General features: G+C 35.0%; 2 long non-coding RNA genes across 2 annotated transcripts; one reads left to right on the top strand and one right to left on the bottom strand.

Annotated features, from left to right (window-relative positions):
• Window positions 1-12,445: 12,445 nt before the first annotated feature.
• LOC116011412 lies at window positions 12,446-14,425 on the top strand. The gene is made up of 2 exons (XR_004097020.1): window positions 12,446-12,585; window positions 14,131-14,425. It is a non-coding gene; the product is annotated as an uncharacterized LOC116011412 (long non-coding RNA).
• A 2,485-nt stretch (window positions 14,426-16,910) lies between these two features.
• LOC116011070 lies at window positions 16,911-18,595 on the bottom strand. Its single transcript, XR_004096966.1, has 2 exons — window positions 18,159-18,595; window positions 16,911-17,185 (listed from the first exon to the last, which is right to left on the bottom strand). It is a non-coding gene; the product is annotated as an uncharacterized LOC116011070 (long non-coding RNA).
• Window positions 18,596-18,851: the final 256 nt, after the last annotated feature.

Genomic DNA, 18,851 nt, shown 5'->3' with positions numbered 1-18,851 from the left:
TTAGCTACAGTCTTTGCATTAGAAAAATTTTGTTCTTACTTGATTGGTTCTAAGGTGATTGTTTATTCTGACCATTCTGCTTTGAAATTTTTGTTGGCTAAAAAAGATGCTAAGCCTAGACTAATAAGATGGATTTTGTTGCTGCAAGAATTCGATTTGACTATCAAGGACAAGAAAGGGTGCGAGAATGTAGTCGCTGATCATTTGTCCCGTTTACCTGATGCAGCTAATAATTGTCCTAATTCTGATATTCCTATAAATGACAGGTTCCCTGATGAACATTTGCTTTCGTTACAAAATAAAGAGCCTTGGTATGCAGATTTTGTGAATTATTTAGTCTCAGGTCAATTTCACCCAGACTTGAATTCACAAGGAAAAAAACATTTTCTTTCTAAAGCAAAACATTTCTTTTGGGATGAGCCTTATTTGTTTAAAATTTGTCCTGATCAAATTATTAGAAGGTGTGTTCCTGAGTTTGAACAGCAAAATATTTTGAATCACAGTCACACTCTAAACTGCGAAGGACATTTTAGTGGGAAGAAAACTGCATTAAAAGTTTTGCAGTCTGGTTTTTATTGGCCCACTTTGTTCAAGGATGCATTTGAATTTTATGCTAAGTGTGATAGATGCTAGAGGACTGGTAAGATAAGTAAGCGTCATGAAATGCCCCTTTCAAATATTTTGGTTATTGATCTCTTTGATGTTTGGGGAATTGATTTCATGGGGCCTTTTCCTACTTCCTTTGTTTATAATTATATTCTTGTGGCCGTTGATTACGTGTCAAAATGGGTTGAAGCTGTAGCTACTAGGACAAATGACAGTAAAGTTATTTTGAAGTTTTTGAAAGATATTTTTGCCAGGTTTGGGACGCCTAGAGCTATTATTAGCGATGAAGGTACCCACTTCTGTAATAAACTTTTTGCAGGTCTACTGAAAAAATATGGCATTACTCATAGAGTGGCTACTCCATACCATCCACAAACCTCTGGCCAAGTGGAGGTGAGTAACAGACAGATTAAGGGAATCTTGGAAAAGACGATAAATTCTTCCCGGAAGGATTGGGCCGTCAAATTGAATGACGCACTGTGGGCTTATAGGACAGCCTATAAGACCCCGATTGGTATGAGCCCGTACAGGTTAGTATTTGGTAAAGCTTGTCATTTGCCAGTGGAGTTAGAACACAGAGCCTATTAGGCTATTAAATTCCTAAATTTTGATTTGCAAAAAGCTGGTGAAATAAGAAAATTAAATTTGAATGAATTGGATGAAATGAGAAATGAGGCTTATGAAAACTCAAAAATTTATAAAGAGAGAACCAAAGCCTATCATGATAAGTCTATTTTGAGGAAGAATTTTGTACCTGGAATGAAAGTTTTGTTATTTAACTCTCGATTTAAATTGTTTCCAGGTAAATTAAAATCGAGATGGACAGGGCCATTTGTGGTAATTGAAGTATTTTCTCATGGTGCCTGTGAGATTGAAAATCCAAAAACAGGTGAAAAATTTAAGGTCAATGGGCACAGACTTAAGCAATACTTTGAGGGTGATCCATCAACCCATATTGTTGACCAGGTACAGTTGCAGGATTATGAATGCCCATGTTGTCACAATAACTGAAGCGCTTTTGGGAGGTAACCCAATTCTCTTTCCCTTTTCATTTATTTTCATTTTCCTTCTTTCTGTTATTTCCTTAATTTGCGTTTTTCTTATAATTTTTGTTCTCAACATTGAGGACAATGTTTGAAATAAGTGTGGGGAAGGGATTTCTGTTTTTATATTTGTCATTCTCATTCTTTCAAATACAAAAAAAAAAACAATACTTTTAAATAAATAAGTATTAACTTGAGCTCTTACCCAATAAGCCTTTTTAAATAGCCTATGATGAAAATAATGCAAGCTTCTGTCAACTCTTAGTGTGTATACTGCATGTGGCTAGTTGTTAATTGCTTTACCTTTATATCTTGAATAACTTTATCAAAAAAAAAACAAAAAAAAAAAAAAACCAACAACAACAAAAAGAAAAAAATAAAATAAATAGAATATGAAAATCACAAATACCCATATATGTTTTAAGCATTTTCTTTAATAGTTTATATGCATCTTTCACTTTATATACTCTTTTTCAAATTCTTGAATAATTCTTGAGTGCTATAAATTGTGGGGTCACACTTGTGTGAGACCGTCTCACAGATCCTTATTCGTGAGACGGGTTGGGTCGGGTCAAAGCACCATGCAAATGTCATACTTATATGTGCAAATCTCACACTTATATGCTCAAATATAACACTAATAAAAAATACAATTTTTGTTACTTATAAGAGAAAAAGTAATACATTTTTTATAATAAGTAATGTTGACAAGTGCCTCTCACTTATAAGGGCATATATATAATACTTTTGAGGAAAAATGTAATACTTTTAAATCGAAATGTAAAAGTATTGTATTTTCCCTTAAAAGTATTAAATTTACCCTAATAAGTAACAAAAAATTTATTCCTAATTAGTATTACATTTGAGCATATAAGTATGACATTTGTGCATATAAGTGGTACATTTGCATCTTGACCCGACCCGACCCGACCCGTCTCATGGTGAGACGGTCTCACACAAGTTTTTGCCTAAATTGTGGTGTAGTTTGTTGGTTCAAGGATCATCTTTGTGGCATAAGTGAGGTGAAAAATATTAAAAAATTATTTATAAAAAAATGAGTGTTCTATTTATTTATTTATTTTATTTGCAAAAATTCAGGGATTCTACTCCGCTGGATCAACCACCTACACATGTACCATAAATAAATAAATAAATAAGTGTTGTGGTTTGGTTCAAGAGTACACACATAATTGAAAACCCAAACATGCCTGGCGTAAAATAGCGAGGTTTTTTGGGGAAGTTCTCTTTGGAAAAAGTCATAAACAGAACAAATAATGAGTGAACTTTGGAAGAGACGAGCATTTGCAATTCAATTTTAATTTTTAATAAATGCCTTGATCCTTGTATCATTCATGTTTTTGCACCTGCACTGCGATAGAATGTTCTCGAATTTGGTTTAGGTTTTATTTTGTGAAATTTTCATATTTATTTAATTATGATTTTTGTTTATCTCATATAAGGGTGGCAGCACACAAGTACACGTCTTATTTGTAAATAAGCATACTAAGGTTATTTAATTTCTAGTCAAGTGTTTTATGCATTCTTTGAGCTGACACTAATCCTACATTAATGAGGCAAATATATTCGTATGGTTATTTGGGTGAAGCTCAATCTAATACTTGGTTCCGTTTCTTTTATTTTCTTTTTAATAATGTCTTTGCTTGAGGACAAGCAAATAAATAAGTGTGGGGAAATTTGATAAAATTTACTTTTATTATTATTTTAAAAATATTTTTATAGTTAATTGAATTAATTGATTAATTTATTTATGTACTTTTATTTATTGTTGTTATATTTAGCTTTATTAATAATAACGTTTAATTGTGGTGTTGTTTTTGTTATTTAATTTGCTTATTAATTGAATTCTATCAGCCTAAAAATTCTTAATCATAATTTAGTAAGAGTATTATTAGTAGTATATTATTATTATTATTATTATTATTATTATTATTATTATTATTATTATTATTATTATTATTATTTCCCTTTTGTTAGTTAACGTACGAACCAAAAGAACGAGAGAACCCGGAAGTCAAACGATAACTTCGCCAGCGATCCGGTCATCTGGAGATCCGGTTGAATAGCAGAAGAGCTCTGAATAGCTGTTGAGGTTGGGCGTTATAAAAGGAGGCCAATTGAAGGAAGGAGGGGGTGGTGGTTTTTCGTCACTTTCTTTCTTTATCACCAATTCAACTTCAGACAGCATTTGTAATTCGACAGTGATTTTCTTCCGGTCGTAGCGGAATATTTCTCCGTTCAGCTGTGAACTCTCGTCGGCGACGTCTCGGCGCAAGCAAGTTTGCAGTCCACCTTCAATTTGGCGGTGGAGAGAATTTTCTTCAGCAGCTTCGACATCAAAGAATTAAGCCTTACAGTTCTGGTTCCTTCTTTCTTTCTTTTCCTAATTACGTACATACGTAGCAATTGTTTTGTGTGGAGGTTTACATTCCATTGTATTTTATTATGTTTAGAATTGTGCTGCTACTTGAATTACAATTAGTGTGGTAATTGCAATGGTTAATACTTAATTACATGCTTATATTGTGTCTTGATTATTGATTTATTTTGTTTTATAAATCATTTGTTAGTTTGATCTAGTTAATTTTAATATCTCTTTTGATTAATTTAAATGATTAAGTTAGTTAATTTCAAGTCTTTAAATTGCTTTGTTTAAATTGCATCGTATTAATTCCCTGTGGGTTCGACCCTTGTCTTTGCACACTATCACTACAACTGACTCGTGCACTTGCGAGGACTTTATTTATTTAAAAATTGTCTATCAATTTTTGGCGCCGTTGCCTGGGAATTATTTATTGTGCAATTTATTTTTGTTTTTGTTTTTTCCCTTTGCTTAATTTTTCTCATTTTTTTAATAAAAAAAAAGTGCTTTTAGTATTTGTTTAATTTTTCTCTATTTTCCTTTCACTCTTAATTGAATATTTTATTTGTTCGTTAGTTAGTTTATTTGTGTTTTTATTTTATGCCTTTGGACGACCGCATTGATAAAAAAAAAAAAAGAAGAAAAAAACTTTACGTTCTGGAAAACCTAGTTCTGAACCAAAAGAAACAACCACAACAATGGATGCACTTCCTCAACCCAACCCTCAACCAAACCTTCAACCCAATCCTAGGCTAATGAAAGACTTCGGTAGGCCCCAAGTAGGAGGTTCACCCTCTTGTATAGTGCTTACTGATGCAGCCAGGAACTATGAGCTAAAGACAGTTCACTTCAACCAATTGCCGTCTTTTCACGGTTCAGCAAACGAAGATGCCCTTACCTTTATCAGGGATTTCTACGGGATAGTCCAACACTTCCCGTTGAATGACTTGACCGAGGATGCACTAAGGATGAGGTGTTTCCCATACACCTTGAAAGATGCAGCAAAAACATGGTTCATGACTCTTACACCTGGATCCCTTTGGACATGGCCGGAGGTGTATAACAAGTTTATTGGTAAGTTCTATTCCCATGCTAAAACTGCTGAATTGAGAAGAAAAATTGCGACCTTTTTGCAAGCTGAAGGCGAACCATTCCATGAGGCATGGGAAAGGTTGCAGTCCACCTTCAATTTGGCGGTGGAGAGAATTTTCTTCAGCAGCTTCGACATCAAAGAATTAAGCCTTACAGTTCTGGTTCCTTCTTTCTTTCTTTTCCTAATTACGTACGTACGTAGCAATTGTTTTGTGTGGAGGTTTACATTCCATTGTATTTTATTATGTTTAGAATTGTGCTGCTACTTGAATTACAATTAGTGTGGTAATTGCAATGGTTAATACTTAATTACATGCTTATATTGTGTCTTGATTATTGATTTATTTTGTTTTATAAATCATTTGTTAGTTTGATCTAGTTAATTTTAATATCTCTTTTGATTAATTTAAATGATTAAGTTAGTTAATTTCAAGTCTTTAAATTGCTTTGTTTAAATTGCATCGTATTAATTCCCTGTGGGTTCGACCCTTGCCTTTGCACACTATCACTACAACTGACTCGTGCACTTGCGAGGACTTTATTTATTTAAAAATTTTCCATCATGAATGATTCAAACAAATGCAATGCAATACAAAGAAACCTCCGGTTTCCACACTTTAAAAGCTAAGCACAAAGGCAAAATAACAAAAGACAAGAGAGATAAAGAGACTCCCTTGTTGCTTCTCTTCAAGTACATTGCCTTTAATCATCCTCTTAGCTTTGAGCCATTTATCAATTTTCCTACACCATCAACAAACACATTGCAATACTACAAACCATATTAGAGAATTTAACTTCCATTAATGCAAAACTTATTGAAAGCAAAAGTAAACAAAAACAAAATGCATAAAAATGTAAGATAACCTCGGGTTGCCTCCCGAGAAGCGCTCCGTTTAACATCCGTAGCCCGACGCAACTTTCAAGCCCTCATTCCGACATACTTGGACGGGGACAAGTCCTTTTGCCCCATCCACTCTTTCTTCAAGATATGCCCTCAAATGTCGGGCATTGGCAAACTCCTTTAATTCTATACATAGCATACTCTCTTCCAAAGGTTGGCAACTATCCATGTCCATGACTATGCTATTCTCTTCCAACTTACCTCTTTTTTCATTTTTCTTCTTTTCACCAAACTCTTTTTCATTATTTCTCACTTTCTCATCAACTTGCTCCCTAACACTCTCATTTCTTGTCTTTTTCTTGTCCTCAACCTCTTCTTTTACATTCTCATTTTCAACCCCTTCACTCCGATCTTTACCAATCAAATTATGAATATACAAAGCATCATCAAAGCAATTATCAAGAAAATTCACAATCTCAACATCATTTAAATCACACAAGCTAGCATCAACATTCATATCATCATCAAAAAGCATACCATGCAAATCATCAACATTCTCATTTGACAAGGCATTATCATCAAAAGTAAAGGATTCAAGACCATCATTACCATCTAAATAAACGAAAGAATTGTTCGCATGAGAACTGGAAGAGTTGCTATCGTAAGAATTAGAGAAATTATCCTCATACGACTCTATTGCATCATTCTCCATGGAATTGAAAGAATTATTTTCACAATTATCAAAACAATTTTCGTCATCATCGAAGGAGTCAAATGAATCACTATCATTAAAGTCATAAGGGTTGAAAAAATTGACCTCATTATCAACATCTTCAATTATGCAATTATTTTCACTAGTCATATCTACCACTTTTTCAACTCCATCATCAAAATGAATAGGCACACCAATATCATCACAATCATCACAAGCATGATCTTCGCAAGATTTGGCACATATATCCTCAAAAGTAGTGACACAAGTGAGGTCAAGAATGTTACCACTTTTGAAACCGAAGGTGTCACCGTTGGACTCCTCATCCTCCCACACTATCTCCATATCATCATCACTCTCCTCTTGTACTTGTACCCTTATTTGATTTTCCTTCTCATGGATTAAGTTTTCCTCAAGCACGGGGGCTTCTTCTTCACTCCTTTTCTTTGTTTCACTATTCTCTTTTCCTACAACACTCTCTTTTTCCTCTACATTCTCATATTCACTCCCACGTGTAGGCTCAAAGGTGTTACCATGAGTATCTCCTTCTTCATTTTCACAATTGGCCACTTGAGCCATTTGATTTTCCAAGGTTCGAATTGATGCTTGCGTCTCTTGCCCTAGGGAGGAGGTTCTTTGTCTACGTTCTTGCTTCCACTCTTCCCTCATATTGGCCATGTCTTGCTTCAAGTCTTGCTTTAATTCTTCCATCATTGCCAATATCTTGTTCTTCATGTCTTCCGTGATTTCCTCCTCATATGGTTGCATCATGTACTCCTCATTCTCATAGTGGTTGGAGTAGTATGGATAGCCTTGATGATCTTGAGAATATGGAGGGTATTGGGGATTTTGAGTGTATGAAAGGTAGTGTTCATCTTGAGTGTATGGGAAATATTTCTCATTTTGAGGGGATTGTGAGTATTGAATTTGTTCGAAGTAAGAGTTATGAGGGTAGACATTTTGTGAATAGAGATTTTGTGGTGGAGCATGATGATATCCTACTTGGGATATGTATTCCTCATAGTCTCCTTCATGTTGATTTTGATAGTGGTCTTGAGGTTCATCATAATGGCTTTGGTTTCTTTTTGGATGGTAATAATCATCATATGCCATCTCTTGATCATCATAGCGAGCCCAAGGTGGTGGTGGATTTCTTGGTTGGTATTGTGCTCTAAAGTCCTCGTCATCTTCATAACCATAGGGGTTAGAAAATTGATCACTATAGCCTCCCCTTGGTTGCCTATATCCTCCTTGGTCCTCATAGTAATCCCCTTGTTGATATCTTGCTTTAGAATACATTATAGAGGATCAACCTATCAACACAAAGACAAGAGAGTGTTTTGCAACTAGAAGTAGTTGCAAGTGAGAGTAGTAGCAATTGAAATGACAAAAAAAAAAGATTAAAACGTAAGCAAAGTAAATTGCAAAAAAAAATAGAAAGTAAATGGGGGGTTAGACTCTCTAATTTGAACACTTGCTCATGTTAATCCAAAGGCACTTACTACTCAAAAACCGATGCCATCCCCGGCAACGGCGCCATTTGATGGTTGTAGTTTTCGCGGTGGATGGAAAGAAGTAGTTGTTAAAACGGGAAGAAGTTCCCGAGTATCGTTCTCAAAGGATAGCAATGAGGGAATTTGAGCGGTAAGGGGATTAAGCACAAGAGTGTTTAGTTTTTAAAAGCTAACCCGAGCATAGTAAGAAATGTGCATTTGACATAATGAAAATAAGGAACAAACATTGGAAACAATCAATTGGAAAAGAGGATTTGGACGTTGCAACTCATATAGGTATCCTTGATTTCCTAAGATACTAGGCTAGCAACACTTAGATAATGAAAATGAGGCAAGACAACTATGCCAACACCACTCTTGTGGTCATTGGCCTATCATCTAGTCCATAGTCCCATTCTCATAGCAATTAGGCTAGGTGAGGCAAATTATCGAACACATGGTGTGCTATTTGCCTTCCAATCCCCCTTCTCTCGAAGGCGGGAAGGAAACGTGCTAGGCTAGGCTAAGGAGTAATCCTACTCTCGTAGGTGAGACTCCTTCTCCAAACACCTCTCATATAGGTTGATCACTCCTACACAAGAGTCAAAGTAGATCACCACTCACACAATCAAACTCATAATCAAAGCAATTGCAAAACCTAATTGATCAATTCAAAGCTCAAAAATATCCATACAAAATTGCTCAATCCAAATCCACAAAGATCTATCTAATCATACTTGGAATTGAAATAGCAAAAGGCAAAAGTAATGACAAGAAATTAAAATGAAGACTTAGCTAGGAATTGAACTTTGAACTTGAACTTGAATGTTGATCTCAATCTTGCAACAATGGAATTCTTCTCTAGTTCTAATCTAAACCTATGAATTGCAATGTGGAGTGAATTGAGAGAGATCTCTCTAGGCTAATCCTAGAGAGAGAAATATTCTAAAGTGATCTAAAATTGAAGTGTGATGGATCCCCTGCAAATTGGCTCAGTTCCCCTTTTAAACCTTGCCCAATCGCTAAATTTTCCGCGATGGACGCACGGCTGGACGCGCGTCCACTGTGCTTCTGCTGCTCAGATTTCAAACTTCTGCGGGCCAAAAATTGGACGCCTGCATGGACGCGCGCGTCCACTACGCGTCCATAGCAGACTTTTGTTCTGCTAAGCAAACTTCAGAGAGGTGTGTATTGGACGCCGGCCTGGACGCGCGTCCAAGGCCTATTTTGCCTTCCAACTTCGGTTTGTAAATCCTTCTCCGAAATGTTGCCATGTTCTGCCTTTTTGCACATCTTTTTACCTACAAAACGATTAACAAAGCGTGGAACGCGGTCCAATGACAATAACAAGCATTCTAACGCAATAAAGGGCCAAATTAATCATAAAAGCCGTCAATTGTGCACAAGGTGATCCTGGAACGACCTTATAAAGGTGGCGTCTTTTGCACTTATCACACCTGATCCCGCCGGTGTATTCGTTGTCGATAGGATATCCCAACCCGTCCACCATCACATTATACAACTCACTTGCACTCCAAACACCGGAGCTCGTCCACCATGCCTCGGGTGTCAATCGTGTGTAGATTCAGCACCCATGCATCCTCGTACCCTTCCGGCAGATTCCCCACCTCAATTCCATAAGGATCCGAAACATGGGTGTTTGTTCTTCGTGTCTCTGTTCCCGTATCGCTATGATTCATGTATTTTATTCTTTGATGAGAGTTGTGCTAGTACTTGCACCAAGTGGGAGACTGTAAGACATTTTCCAATACAATATATATTATATATTGTGGGCCTTAATAATGTGGTGCAAGTGAACTAGGCCCATCAAGTTATAGGTTGGATTGGACATCTAGGTTTAGTCCAATCCACCATTATGCCTTTATAAAGCCTGCATTGATGGGATGAGGACATACAATTATATAAAGATATGGTACTCATACTGCTTAGAAAAATACCAGTATTAACACCTGCAGATCTACAGTTCAAGAGGCAATTGTTCAAGAGGCAACACAACTTGGCATCAACGATGTCGGGAGATCAACACGACTTATGCTTCTACTACTACGAGTTAAGTTTCACGTAGATTTATTCTGTATGTTTAGACAATATTTATGATCTAACATTCAATTCATGCGTGCGATTAGCAAGAATTCACAATTTCATGGGTTAAACAAGGTAGTAAGGGTTAAGAAACTTGTACAGTATGTGACGGTAAATATGTTACCGGAATATCATCTGAGTGTTATTGAAGTGATAGTTTGAGTGTAATGTGTAAGTACAATGAGTAGTCAGTACAGTAGACAAGTGAGCAACCACGGTTTAGGTGCCACAACGTAGATCTGTGTGTTAGTGAGAGTGAGTGAGTACAATATGTTCGTGTTGTGTATCCAAAACGAAGCCCCCCTCTCCTCTACAACAGGGCTCCTCTTATACATGAGGTACAACGACTCTTTGTGACTTGTAACGTTTGTTCAATGATGGTGAGCCTTCAATAGTAGTAGAGCTGTTGATAATGATGGTGAGAAGTAACTCCTCTTCAATGTGCTGACCACTCCTCTTCAATGTGTCGTCTTTGTATAACGGGTGACCGTTTGTTGCTTTCGGGTCAGTGCTGTTGGTCGGGTCGAATGCTGCTTACACTACAAGAAAAATGCTCATACACAACACTACAAAGACAACGGTTTTTGACAAAAGTGTTGTTGTTTGTTTAAAAGACAACAGTTTTGTCCAAAACCGTTGTCTTTCACGCAACACTTTTACCAAAGACAACGATTTTTACCGAACCGTTGTCTTTAGTGTGTTGTCTTTGTGCATTTTGTGAAAAGACAACACCACAAAGACAACGATTTTTTAGAACCGTTGTGTATGAGCGCTTTTTTTAAAATACGACAACGGTTTATTTAACCGTTGTCATTGGTGTGTTGTCATTAAGTGTTCTTGAATACACAACACTACAAAGACAACGGTTTTTTAAAACCGTTGTTTTTGCTCAGTCTTTATTTTTAAAAAGACAACAGTTTTATTTAAGTGTTGTCGTTTGTGTGTTGTCTTTAAGTGCAATTGAATACACAACACTACAAAGACAACGATTTTATTAAACCGTTGTCGTTGCACACTCCTTAGTTTTTTTAAGACATAGTTTATTTAACCGTTGTCTTTGGTATGTTGTCTTTAAGCGTATTTAATGCACAACACTACAAAGACAACGGTTTTTAAAACTGTTGTCTTTGCGCACTTTTTTTTTAAAGACAACGATTTTATTTAACCGTTGTCATTTGTGTATTGTCTTTAAGCACACTTGAATACACAACACTACAAAGACAACGGTTTTTTAAAACCGTTGACTTTGCTCAGTGTTTATTTTTAAAAAGATAACGGTTTTATTTAACTATTGTCGTTTGTGTGTTGTCTTTAAACGCAATTGAATACACAACACTACAAAGACAATGATTTTATTAAACAGTTGTCTTTGCACACTATTTTTTTGTTAAAGACAACAGTTTTATTTAACCGTTGTCATTTTTGTGTTGTCTTTAATCACACTTGAATGCACAACACTACAAAGACAACGATTTTTTTTAAAACCATTATCTTTGCTCAGTCTTTATTTTTAAAAAGACAACAGTTTTATTTAAACATTGTTGTTTGTGTGTTGTCTTTAAGCGCACTTGAATACACAACATTACAAAGACAACGGTTTTTAAAAACCCCTCCAGAACCGTGAAATATTCCCATTGATAAGGATGCTCTTATTGACAATCATTTCAGTGATTACTGTATAATTAAATTTTTTTTGAATTTGAATTTGTTATAATTATTCGTAGTGATTAGATAATGAGTACTTGATTTGTACAATTTTTTAGTTAACCTGAAACTTGAACAGTGATAAGATGAATTTAATTTGTTCAGTAAGTAATGTCTCTCGTGAAAATGCGAATGTAATTTATTTTAAAAGATGAAAAAATATCAGTAAGTAATATCTTGTGAAAAACAAATACATTGCGTTAACACCTATTTGACTACAAATCGACCTAAGAGGCAATAGATAACTAGTGTACACCAGATGCCACTTTACCACAAGGTCTTTGGCATATTGTGTTCTGGACCTAAAATGTTAGAAATATAATAAAATTTTGGTAAAACTCATTTAATAATGTAGGTATAATGCATTTGATATTTTATTTTTCGTGCTAAAATTTTTATAATGAAATCATTGATTATAAATATATAATAATATAACCAATCATTATAATTTATAATTATATAAAAAATGATATTAGTATTAAAGCAAACACGGTTTCTACAGGGGTGTGAAAGCAGCTGCCGTCGCACCAAAGCACGCCGTCGCTCCCTCTGCACGGCGTCTCAGCTACCGTCACTCCCGCCTCCGCCGCCGTCGTCGATCTTCTCCGCTGGTAATCCTCCTTTTCATTTCACCTTCTTAATTTTTTTTTTCTATTTCTTTATCAATACCCTCAGTGGATCTAATAGCTGTTTGACGAATTGCTTCAATGAGTCTGCTTTGTTAATACATAGTTAGCACATTCCAACTTATGTTTTCTTTATCTCTTCTGCCTGGTACGGTATTAATTTGGGAAGTGCTTGTTTGTTACTCTAGATGCCCAGTTTTATGCGATAACTATTTACTAGATTGCATTTGGTAAAGATACAAACTGTTGAAACAAATTAATATCTTGTGACTTTTATTTGGTTGGAAAAGCCTGGATTTTCAGGAGTGTATAAATATTGAATACAAGGGATTATTACACTTTACACATACTGAGTTTTTGAATTTCTATTGTCCCTAGTTATGTTTGCTGTTGAGAAATCAATAACTCCTTGCTTTAAACTTATGTTCAGACTATAGGAACTTTGGTTTGATTGTCAACAGAAACATCATTTTCCTAAAAGGCAATGTGAGGTGGCAGATTAGTTAAAATAAGACCTTGAGAGGTGTAATTAAGAGTCATTGTTGTTGGTTTCTGTAGAGTGTCATCTTTATTTTCTACTATACATAGAGTCATGCTATCTATATGTATATATATTGCATAATTATATGCATTTTATTATTTTTGAATGCAAGATTGGTAAATATGATCTGTATTTTAGCTTCTGGCGCAGTCCGAAGGATTAATTCGGTAAAAATACTTCCCGAACTCCTTTTTACTTGAAATTTTTATTGGAGAACCTAAACGTATAGTATTTGATATCCATAAAAATTTTGGGTCAAAAATGTATTCGAGTAAACACAGAAAATTACATTTCTAGCATTGGCAGTGTGCTGTCCACAATTTGTTTTATCTCTAGAGCAGTTTTTGAAAATAATTCGAAATAAATACTTCTAGTCCTTGAATTGTTATGAAATTTTTTTATGTATGTTCTAAAGTTGCTGGACTACATATGTGTAAAATTTTGTATTAAAACACCTTACTCAAATTTCTCAATAATTTTCGCAATTTGCTGCAAGTTACCTATGATACTTTCCTGATTTCTTCTTCAAATTACCATGAGTTTGGTGTGATTAGGGGATAATTAGTCACCCTAATTTACTAGCTAACACAATTATTTGATTGGTTAAGGGATAATTTGATGAAAATAGCCTCCCTAATCCTTTCTTTATTTTTCCTTGACTTTCTTCATTTAGGGCAGTCAACAAATATATTTATGTTTCTTTAATCTTCTTTTGGCTGATTGAGGAGACAACACAGCCACCCTAATCTCTATCATTTCTGCCATTTTCTTCATCTTTCTTGTTGCCTTTTGATCTTGGTTCTAATTGTCGATAGTGCTTGAGGAAGGTTGTTGGATTTGTGCATTTAATTTGGAGGTTCTTTTCCTTGTTTCCGATTGTTCTTTGTGTGTTATTTGTCAATGCTGCCCATAAAATGTAATTGTCTATTATGTTGCAACTCTATGCATTTCTCTTTATGGTATTGACAGTGTGTTTGGTTCTTGTTTAGTGAGTATGGTGATCTACTAGTAAGTTGTGGCTTGATTGGAGAAGTTGTCAAAGTATATGAAGATCTTGAGCTTTGGGACTTCTTGGCTGCAAGTATTATAAGTCTCTACAAGTTATAGAGTATGTATACTTTTGATTAGAATTTTGTGAACATTTAAACTTGGTGATTGGAATTGTTCATTGAAGTATTTAGACTTGGTGATTAGTTCTTATGTATTTTGAACATTGTGTATCTAGACTTGGTGATGGTGTTTGTATAAATTGTTTTTATTATATTATTATGCTTAAAATCAAAATAGGTTTAAAACAACGGTTTAAAACTGTTGTCTATGAATGTGAGAACAACGGTTTTTAACTATTGTTTTATATATAAAAAACAACAGTTAAAAACCGTTGTCTATCGGCATGACTTTCAACAACGTTTGTTTCAACAACACTCAATAAACAACAATTTTTAACCGTTGTCTTTGCTCGGGAGTTACAACAACACTGATTTCAACAAGACTCAATAAACAACGGCTAAAACCCGTTGTCTTTTCTATAAAAGACAACGGTTAAAACCCGTTGTCTTTGCTCGGGACTTACAACAACACTGATTTCAACAACACTCAATAGACAACGGTTAAAAACCGTTGTCTTTGTTCGGGACTTACAACAACACCGGTTTCAAACATTCAAAAGACAACGGTTAAAAACCATTGTCTATAATAAAAAAGACAACGGTTAAAAACCGTTGTCTTTGCTCAGGACTTTTAACAACACCGGTTTCAACAACACTTAATAGACAACGGTTAAAAATTAGAAAAGACAACGGTTAAAAACCGTTGTCTATGTGCGTGACTTTCAACAACACCGGTTTCAACAACACTCAATAGACAACGGTTAAAAAACTGTTGTCTTTTCTAGAAAAGACAATAGTAAAAAACTGTTGTCTTTGAGCGGGACTTACAACAACACCGGCTTCAACAACAGAAAATTTATCTCAAAGACAACGGTTTTTAACCGTTGTCTATGTGCATTTTTCTTGTAGTGTTGCCTGATTACTCTGTCCGTATGCTTAACACATTATATATATATATATAGAGTCATGATCAGGTGCGGCCGGGCTCTCCCGTGCGGCTATGCGGTTCACACCACTCAATGTTACGAAATACACCACTCAATGTTAAGAAACAAACCACACAAATATGCACTATGGTGTGTTTCTTAACATTGTGGTGTGTTTCATTGTGGTGTGTTTTTTTAACATTGAGTGGTGTATTTCGTAACATTGAGTGGTGTGTGACCGTACGGTCGCACCTAAAATTATTTCTATATATATATATATATATATATATATATATAGGGGTTGGATCCTATGAGACCACCATTGTAGATGAGATCATGAGATCACATCTCAATCATCCAATTTATTGTAATTAATGGTTAAGATTGAATTAAAATGCTAATTTATATAAGGATATATTAAATACATAAGGGTGACATTGTAATTTCATTTTGTTCTTTGAATTGGTTTATGAATGGAATATAATATTTTCCTAATTTAAAGGGATTCTATCCAAGGTAGAAATTTAAACTAGAATTAAAAAAAAAAAAAAAACATGCAGCAATCCTAAAAAAACGTTGTGTGCAAATGAGAAATCACGCAGCAATCCTAAAAAACACACAGCAATCTTATAAATAAGAAACGTTGTGTGGAAGGTGTGTGCAATTGAACTGGGTGGTGTGTGCAAATGTGTGCATCTGAGTGCATTTGTGATGATGGGCGTGTACAACCAAGTGCATTTGTGGTAGCATGATAGCATATTCGTTGGTGTGTGCTGAAATGTAGTTAATCTTGTGCAAGTTAGTAAATGAATTTCATGATTGGCGTAAGTTGGACATGGTGGTGCAACATACAATATGATTTACGTTGTATATCAAACCTTAGCTCATTGCTAAATTAAACAAGATGGCATTATGTGCATAAAGGGGAGTAGGCATGTGCAAAGTATGGTATTGAGATAGCATTGGACAAATCTGCACACCCGGCCCCATACAGATGCATATAGAACGAAGTTTAAGTTGGGAAGTTGTGTGTGCACATATGTTAATCTACATGTGAGTTGGTAACGAGATTCAGACGTGTGCACTTTTGTGGTTATTGGTGCGTTACTATTGGATGCACATGCATCCAAAGCTAAACGCACACACCACCAGTGTGTGCAAAAATGTAAACAAGTGTGTGCATTTTACTGAGAGTCCCAATGTTACGGGGGAATATTGAGTACTGTGCATATTCGTCCATAAGCGTGTGCAATAGAAATTGCATGTAGTGAAATGTACACAACTTTTTACATGTATGCACACATTAACGGTAAGACGTATGCTTTCTACAAAATGTATACACACTATTGCACACACTATTATCCTTGTGCATTAGTGTGTTGTAGTTTGTGCGTGAGGAAACACATAACGTCGGAAGAAATTGTTATTTTATTTGAGTCGTCATATGTGCATTGTGACATATATAACTTGAAAGCAATTAGTCGAATGGAATAGAAATTATTAACAGTTGTAGCACTTATCCGTTGGACTAAATATTGGAGTGAACTCTGTGTGAAGGGTAGTTTGTGCGTGAACATACCAAGTGCACATTTTTATTACGGTTACCCATCTCAGTATGCGGTGTTTGAGTATGTGCGCAACATTGTAAAGAAAGACATTCGAGCAATTCTGAAACCAACAATCTTTTCTACCAATGATAATTAAAAGCAAAACATTCATAACTGTAATAAGGTATTTGCAAAAGAAAAATCTGTAATAAACCCCTTAAAACATTGTCGAATCATATCATTTATTCCTTAAAAGCGCACCATAGTCACTACTAAGCCAAGAAATGCTAACCATACTTTAATTGGTAAGAGTTATGTAAAATAAAAGGGACCCTGTGAGACTAAAATTTGTTGTCAGCGAACATGTGTTGTAGTCCGAACCGCAAAGTCCATGTTCCTAGCTAAAATTGTCATTGGCAGTACTATCTTAAACTACATTCTGGCCATCCCCACCATTGTTGCCTGCACACACATAAGCACCATATAAAACGCACAGACCGGCCATTTAAGACTAAAAACAAACCGGCGTTAGGAAAGCACACACTCGTCTATTGTCTAGTGTCTAGTACAGTAGTATTGTGAATACATGATTAGTGCCATTGTTTCTCATCCCATTTAATACTTAGTGAAATAAAAATGTCATCAATTAACTCTTTTAAAAATAAATAAGAAAATTGAAGACTATGACTCATAAGATTAACTCTTTTGTAAATGAATTAGATAGCCAACATTTCCAATCAATAAAATCATTACATTTCTATTATGAAGTTTCAAATAATATTATAACTACACAACATTAATATTATTATTTGAACTTCTAATAATCATGTGTAAACAAATTCAATATATAAACTTTTAACTATTACTAGGTTCGAAGTATATACATATATATACAGAGCAGTTGGCGGGCATGCAAGTGTGTAGCAATGTAGGCTTTATATTATTGAGATATAAAATGGGTAGGTACAAAGCATACGAATGCAGTTGGGCAAGTGTGTATAGGCATTACATTATATTTATATTGTTGAGAGATATTGGCAGTAGTTTGCTGCTAGCTTGGAATTCAAAATTTGAATGATATGATGGTCAAGTGTGTGATAAATCAGATGTACTGATGCACACAACAGTGAACATATAAAAACAAGTCAAACGCAACACAAACCATTAACAACACAACCATTTACCCACCCTCGCAAACTCATAAAACCCACCAAGAAAAAAGATAAAAAGAAGAAAAAAAAAAAAAAACAGAGCACAGAACACTCCCCAAAGCATCATCTAAAACTCACAGACCATACAATAACTACAATCCCAACCAACAAAAGCAAACTAAGCAATAACGTTGCACCCACCATTTCACAAGAAAGCAGAATCAAAACAGATAGAAAGAGGGATACACAAAGCACACGCAAAAAAGTCAAAATGCACACACAACCTTATTAGTCTTCTTCCTCTTCAACATGGTCGCCTTCCATCTCAGATTGTAATTCCTTGCCGACACGATCGTCAGTCTGTCAGAGGAATCCTCCCGGCGAATCCAACCCCGGACATGCTTCGCCAGATTATTCCTTACTTGCTTCACCGCAAACACAAGCCACAAAATCTTCTGCTTCGAACTACTACCCTTGCTGCTTCTACCTTTCCCTTTTCTAGCGAGTTTGAGGATTTCTAACCTGTGTTTGGTGACGGAGACACCCATGCTTTGGAGGAATTCATGGTTGAAGAAGGGTATGCCTTCTTGGGGGATTTCGTTGTGGGCAAAGGTGAGAGCGTAATCGTAGACGAAAGAAGGTTATGCAGAAAATCTCGGAAAATCCAAAATAATGATGATGCACATAGCTAACAATTACTATTATACCCCTACCAATTAGACATTCAACGCCAAAACCCAAAAAAAACAAAACTAAATCTACACCTTAGAAATTAAAAAATTAATGATTATGATGTGATCTCATGATCTCATATAAATAGGGTGATCTCACTGGATCCAAATCCTATATATATATATATATATATATATATATATATATATATATANTATATATATATATATATATATATATATATATATATATATATATATATATATATATATATATATATATATATATATATATATATATATATA

The sequence above is a fragment of the Ipomoea triloba genome, chromosome 2 (assembly GCF_003576645.1).
Source record: "Ipomoea triloba cultivar NCNSP0323 chromosome 2, ASM357664v1".
Lineage (NCBI taxonomy): Eukaryota > Viridiplantae > Streptophyta > Magnoliopsida > Solanales > Convolvulaceae > Ipomoea > Ipomoea triloba.
This window is presented reverse-complemented; position numbering and strand designations above follow the sequence as displayed.